The 7,798-nt window shown below is 40.8% G+C and overlaps 1 pseudogene; it reads left to right on the forward strand.

The window, feature by feature from the left end:
* The first annotated feature begins 3,595 nt into the window (after positions 1 to 3,595).
* Positions 3,596 to 4,262, forward strand: LOC147429063 (uncharacterized; annotated as a pseudogene).
* Positions 4,263 to 7,798: the final 3,536 nt, after the last annotated feature.

Genomic DNA, 7,798 nt, shown 5'->3' on the forward strand with positions numbered 1-7,798 from the left:
TATTGCTGGTAAGCACAATCAAGTGGCTGATGCACTTTCATGACAACCAAAAGTTAATGTTATGTCTATAGCAACTCACAATGATCTATCTTCTATGATAGATGAGTATGCTACTCATCCTGATTTTAAAGACATAACGTCTGCCCTTGCTTTGGGGAAGAAAGAAGAACCATTCACCTTGCAGGATGGTTATCTTCTCCATGGCAATAGGCTATGTGTTACCCACTCCCTTCATGAGAAAGTTATGTATGATTTCCATGCTCCTCCCTATGTGGGCATAGAGGCATTCAACCTACTCTTCAAGGAGTAGAGACGAAATTCTATTGGCCTACCATGAAAGTGGACATACAAGAGTATGGTTCAAAATGTGTGGTATGCCAAAAGACTAAGTATGATAGAGGGAAGCAACCTGGATTACTCTAGCCATTGCCAATCCCTAATTCACCATGGGAGAGTATATCCATGGATTTTATCTTTGTATTACCCAAGTCTATCCATGGGAATATGGACAATAGTTGACAAGTTTAGCAAGAAAGCACACTTTTTTCTTGAAACACAAAGACTATTAAGGCACACCAAATGGCAACTCTCTTTATATCCCAGATTTTCAAACACCATGGATAACATCCATCGTGTCAGATAGAGATCCTAGAATGACCAATAATTTTTGGAAAGGTCTCCTTGAAAATCTAGGTACAAGATTGAATTTCTCTTCGGCCTATCACCCACAAATGGATGGCCAAAGTGAATAAGCCAATCTTACAATTCTTGATCTAATAAATACCTATGTTACATAAGTAGATCAATGCTCACAATGGGAAAAGTACTTACCTCTTATAGAGTATGCGTACAATAATATTGTCCATACTTCTACGGAAAAAGCACCTTTTAAAAGTCCCTTGCTACGTAAAGTACATGAGAAGATCTTCGCTCTCGATGAGTATAGCCATGACCTACAAGAATATTTCAAAAGGCTAAGGAGGCTATATCCATCTCTCAACAAAGGCAAAAGTCTGCTTCTGACAAGCACAGAAGGACCTTAACGTTCAAAGAAAATGATTGGGTCTTATTTAGGTTTCCCAAGGCTCAATTGAGGCAAACAACGGGCAAAAATCCTACCGGCCATCAAAAGTATTATGCTAAACTAGCAAAAAGATACTACGGTCCTTTTCAAATTTTGAAGCCAATCAATAAGATGGCTTATCAACTTAAGTTTCCCAACCATTGGCTCATACACAATGCTTTTCACGTGAGCCTACTTAAGCCCTACAAAGGAGAGCCACCATGTGAACCAATTATTGAAGACTCTCCCAAAATCAAAGGCCAAGAAGAGGTGCTATAGGGTGGAAGCATGAGTGGGTGGACACCAAAGCTGTGTCTAGGACATAGATTTTAGGGGAGTGAGGAAGCTCTTCTATGGAAGTGAAAACGTTTGAAAAGTAAAAAACTAAATTATGATTGTGGGTATGTAACAACCCACTTCTTGTTCTCTTTGGGCAGCTCGTTCTCTCTCTCTCTCTCTCTCTCTCTCTCTCTCTCTCTCTCTCTCTCTCTCTCTCTCTCTCTCTCTCTCTCTCTCTCTCTCTCTCTCTCTCTCTCTCTCTCACGCGCGCGCGCACACACACACACACACACACATAGACACAAGCCTTTTGTTTTCTCTCTGCAGCTCTCTCTCTCTCTCTCTCTCTCTCTCTCTCTCTCTCTCTCTCTCTCTCCCACAGGTGTAGGTGAAGCTCTCTGTAGCTCTCTCTCTCTCTCTCCACAGGCATAGGTGAAGCTCTCTGCATCTCTCTCTCTCTCTCTCTCTCTCTCTCTCTCTCTCTCTCTCTCTCTCTCTCTCTCTCTCTCTCTCTCTCTCTCTCACACACACACACACACACACACACACACACACACACACACACACACACACACGCGCGCGCGCGTGCGCGTGCACACAAGTTTAGGTGAAGCTAACAACGTGCAAATTCTATGCTGATCACGGAGAAACATTTCTTGCAGCATCAACCAACAAATTAGGAACATGGTTCCTCTTGGTAAGGTTCTTCTTATTTTCTTATAGCCAATTCTAACTAAACCATAGAATTCAATCTAGTTAAGTGATTCATAGCATCTTAATCAATCAAATTCTATTTTCTTGCTGAGATCAGAGCTACTTTTGTGGCCTCCTTCTTCTTCGTAGTTGGAATATGTATAACCATTTTTCTTTCTCTTGCTTTGTGGTTGAATAGAAGAAATGGTGGAGCTTGCATTAGTTGAAGGGGATAATACAGAGTAGGTGCTTTGGAAATATGCGTTTTCCCTCTTTTTTTGAGTGTTCTTGAAATAGTAGATTGAAGATAAATTCTCGGAAGGAGCTGCAACTGTCATCTTGTCACCTTCAACTCCACAAGACCAAATTGAGCAACGGACGCATGACAAAATGATATCTAACCAAGTAAATATTGGTCACACTGTCACTATTGCACAAAGTCAATCACTAGAAGATAGGGAAGTGCACTTTAAAAGCTCTAGGCTTCCACTGACACATGATCAGACTTTGAATTTGTATGAGCACAATTCAACTCCTTTCATTACACAGATGAGTGCCACAACACAACAGTCACAGGTACAGAACACTACACATGCACCACAAAATGTACCAACACAAACACACGTACAATCAATGGAAGAATCAGCTATTGAGTTAGCACGACTTCACAAAGACCTAGCTCAATCAGTTGAGCTAGATGACAAAGCTATAATATCCACATCTGGCATAAGAAAGATACCTCTTACAGATAGGGAACACTCTCGAATGGGGGGAGTTCAATCTCCACCTCACTAACTGCAATCAAGACAACCCTATCAATTGCAAACAGCAAAGCAGAGTCACAATACTCTCTTACAATTCAACAGACAACAAAAGCCAAATACAGGATCGAATCGACAACATAGTCCTAAGACTATACAGAAGCCACAAATAAAGGATCACATGTTCATAACATACATAGAATTAAAGTTGGTCACTGAAGCAAGGGCTAAAACGACCATCTACCAGGGTTATAATGGAAGCTATTACAAGCTTCTTGAGAATGCCACACTCGAAAAAGAAAAGGGCAATCAGTCAAAGCCAGCGTCAGTGTTGGTTTTTAAGTATCTACATGTCATGATGATGACATATTTGATCAAAGATACTATGGGCAACAAATACCAACAATATTATGGAAAGATACCTCAACCAGGTATAGAACAAATAGGAATAGATGTGCATTGCTACGAATGTGGCATTAATCATCTAATACCCAATTGCCCAGTAAAGATGCACTTAGATATGATGAAGCAGCAAAACCAAGACAATATCAGACTTCAAGTAGCAGAATCAATAAAGCAGACGTCTCCAAATAGAAAGTCGCCAGAAAGAAAGCATATCTTGTCAAAGGATACCAGAGATAAACTGATGACTAAAATATTGGAGGTCAAAGGCATCAATGATATTTCGATTGAAAATCAAGCTGCCAAAAAAGATCAGCTACAAAAGATGGTCTCAAATAGCTTGGAATTTTTCAGGCCTGAAGTCGAAAGATACAACGAAGATGCAGCGGACGAGCCAATGTCAGAGGAAGTGGATGAAGAAATATCTGTGACCCAGAACCAGAACAGGTACGGGCAGTCAAGGACTTGCCACTGAAGATTTCAACCAGCGGAAATGTGGAATCAAAGATTCTACATAATAATGCTAATAGCACAGATAGTTCATCGCTAATGAATGTACCTCAGAATTCAACAAAGCCAGAGATCAAGTCTCAAAGCCAAGAAATAGACATCTCAATGTGTTCAAAGGCAGACTCGAGTCAAAAGGCAGAGGCGGTCATAAAGAAAGATCCTAATTATTATCTCGCCAATGGAAGATGCCACAAAACCAAAGGTGACACAAATCGCAACTAACTTGAACAATCAGAATCAAATGGTGCATCAAGCACATGAAGCCTATCAAAAAACCTACAAACAGATCAATAACGAGCAATGTGAACCAAAGGCCACGGTAAGCATTGCATCTGGAGAAAAGAGTCAACATACTTCTGTCCAGCTGGCAGAGGAAATTGAAGACTTAAACAGATTGTCAAAAATAGGGTCACAAAGGACTGTTCATGTCAGTTTAGATGTAGAACTCACCAAAGCATGTCATCCACAAGCAAAGAAGTCCAACAAGGAAGTCACAAATGCAGCTAAACAATCAACGCGAACAGCTGTGGATTCAACACCCCATGGAAAGATAGACCAACAATCTCAACTAAAGTATAAAAAGGTCTTTCAGCCAAAATACCTAACCCAAAGTAAACAAAGACACAAGCAGCACATCAAAACCTATGTTGCGGCCAATGACATCAATGTCAAAGATCCAGTTTGGGTAAATGATCCTAGTCCAAACAATTCAGGTAAACAAATGGGATGGATTGCCTCCCAATACAGCTTAGAAGAGCAAGGCTACTACAGTGGTCAACCAAATGTTTGGTTACCTAAACCAAAGATATCATGCTATACAGTAGCAAGTGGCTTCAAACCAAAACAACAAACAAGTAAATCAAGATCAATTTCAACTCAAAAGAGGAGATCGAACAACAGGGCTAGAAACAGGTTCAAAAACGATTCTCAATCTAGAAGGCCTACGTATCTTCAAGGGAATTTACCAACAGTGATTCCCAAAAATGGCACAGAACAGATACAATTCAATCCGAAAGTACATACAAAAATATTTGTGCCATCAAATATACTTCAAGCGCAGGGATATTACAAAGGACAAAAACAAATCTGGCTACCCAAGGCACCAAGGCCAGATTTTACACAACTTGAAGATAATTTCAGCTACAAACACCAACAGATTAAGGATACAAGTCCAAAAAGTCAATATGTCGTCTGTAAAAATAAGCCAACAACAAATAGCAGATACATATGGGTGCCAAAGCAGACAAACGAGCAGAAGAAGATTGAAGTCATCTCCCACTTCCAACAAAATGAAACTGGCCAATCTTCTCATATAATGGACCAAAAGTTAAAACAAGAAATTTTGACAACCAAGGTCACCCAGGTATGGCAGAAAAAACTTACTTTGCCAATATGGTCCTTTACTAGCCCTCTTTTTGAGGATCTGAGCTCTAAATGTCTAGATATATACTTTGCTGAGAGCTCAAGACAGTAGTCAAGTCGAGAAAATGTCAAGTGTCGGGCAGCTGAGCCAATAAATGAGTAAAGCGTTAGACCTAAGCTTCAAGTCCTAATATTTTTTTGTGGTCTATGAGTCTAGCTAATTAGGCTACAGCTCAAGCTGGAAGAGTTGAGCGTAATTATATCAAGTCACTCATTCTGAATAGGTGAGCATAGTCAATGTATTATTTTAATCATGGTGGCGAGGCGAAGTGTTCAAAACAAAACACACACGCACTTGTGCACATTAGGAGAGTACAAACCATTGCATCAAACGCCCTTCTCAAGAGTAGTGAAAGCTAGTAAAGTGAAATTAATTTACTTTTTTAGCTGCATTAACTCTGAGGAGCACCCATCAATACTCTTCTCTCGCACAGCATAATCTTACCCATGCATAAATCTGTGCAAGCATATCGAATGTCCCATAATTGGTGCATTACGCACTCTTTATTGTTCCACCCATGCACTCACCTTGCAGGTACATGCAGCAACAAAGCAACTCCAGACTCAAGGCAGATCATCGACCCTTTTCAAGGGACAGAAGGCTTAAACAATTCACTTTCACATTATTTATATAAGCCCACTAAATTCAATCCCTAAACACCCATCATTGTATATTCCCATAATAAGATCACATACCTTTGGGCACTTTTTCCCATGAGGTTTTTCCCCATTGGTAATCCAGGGTTTCCAGACCCTAACGCACTATACATAGCCTTTTATTTTTCTTTATTCCCATAATAAATCAAGCCAATTGCTTTAACTTGAACCCAAATGCCTAATCTCATATTCACCAACAAGTCAACCCAACAGCTTACAGCTCTTCAGAACAACATTCACCACCAATTTCAAATCTCCCCAGTGCCAGCCAACCAGGCAACGCACGAGGACGTGCACTGAAATCGGAGGGGGGGAGTGTTTGGCGGCTAAGTCAACAATGGCCAAACGGACCAGTCAAAGATGCTATTTACTATTTTTAGTAGATGCTAATGAGGCCAGATGATGCGGATGCTAAGTAAAGATGAATATGAAGCAAATACAAGCAACAGATGCAGAGAAGAGTTGGAATCGATGACTATCTATGGAGTTACGGTCACAATTGACGGTCACTTAAGTTTTAGGATTTTCCGTCAAATGCCCACAAATGCGGATTGTAATTATGTTTTGGGCTCATCAAGAGTTCCAAGTTGTAAACATTGAGCTATATTTAGATCCTAGGCAGTGCAGATAGCAGATTAAGTGAGTTTGGCCATTTGGGTGCCCGGCCACTTCTAAAAAGCCTAGAGAGTATATAACTCAAAACACACAATGTGAAAGGGGATTCTTACTCACTTGAAATAATCTTTGTGAAGGAAGGAGATGGCTATGGAGTTCTTGAGCTTTCTGCGTGCGTGCATGGACGATTCGGCCTCATGCCAATAGCTAAAATCTAACCTCTGCTCTCTCATTTGCTCATGGTGTAATCAATGCTTGATTAATCAAAGATTAGTGGCTGATTTGTTGATTAATCTCTCTTTTTTCATATTTCCCTCTTGTTTAAGCATGCTACTAAGTGTGTGTAGGCTTGTGTAGAGTGTTGGTGCCCGGTGTGGTCATTCTATGCTATTCTCTGCTCATTGTGTGCTTGATTAGAGTTGGATTAGTGATTGATTAGAGAGTAGTACGTGATTAATCTTGTGTGTGAAAGATTAGGCTGAATGGTAAAGTAAGTAGTGTGCTCACTCCTCGTAGCAACATCATACCCTCTCCGTAGCTTTCTTTGTGTGTAGGTTGCACCTTCTAATCCTCCATTTGGCACGCACAAGCCACTTGTGTGTTTCCATGCCCTAGCCGGATCCTACTCCTCGGATTGACATTATGTTGATGTCCTCCCTATGCTAGGATGACGTCCCAACACATACCAACAATGAGGCAGAGTATCTTACTCTACATCTAGGACTCAAGCAGTGTATTGAGTTTGGAATATCAAGGTTAGTAGTAAAAGGTGATGCTCTACTGGTTATCAAACAACGTTTGGGCCAATGGCAGGTAAAGAGGGATTCTCTCAAGAATTGGTTTTTCTCTATAAAGAAGCTGTTGAAATTTTTTGAAGCAGTGCAGTTCAAACATGTAAGAAGGGAACAGAACCAGGAAGCAGATCGGTTGGCTAGCAGTCGTGTTCAGACTCATGTGTCGAGTTTGTATGTGGCACCGGCTACTTATGCAGGTAGAGAGATTTTGAAAGATATTGATGATTTCCGGAGTACAGATCAATGTTTTGAAGGGATTTCCAATCTACAAAAGAGGAGAGTTGTTAAAAGAGCTCGAAAGTTCACTTTGATAGGAGAGGATCTTATGATGCACGGTAGAGATGGGGTGCTACGTCGAGTCCTTTACAAGGAGGAGATCGGTATGGTAATGGAGCAGTGCCACGAAGAAAGCGATCATCGAGGTAAGGATCAAGTCTTGTTTCGTATCTTAAGAAGTGGGTTTTGGTGGCCTTCTGTTGTGTGAGATGTGCACTATTGGTGCAAGACGTGTCATCAGTGCCAAGTGATGGGTGAAAGACGATTGGTATCCGAACAGCAAGGGGCTATCATAGCACATGATTCTTTTGAGAAGTGGGGTTTGG

This window comes from Adiantum capillus-veneris, chromosome 22 (assembly GCF_014529385.1).
Source record: "Adiantum capillus-veneris isolate H3 chromosome 22, ASM1452938v2, whole genome shotgun sequence".
In the NCBI taxonomy this organism is placed as follows: domain Eukaryota; kingdom Viridiplantae; phylum Streptophyta; class Polypodiopsida; order Polypodiales; family Pteridaceae; genus Adiantum; species Adiantum capillus-veneris.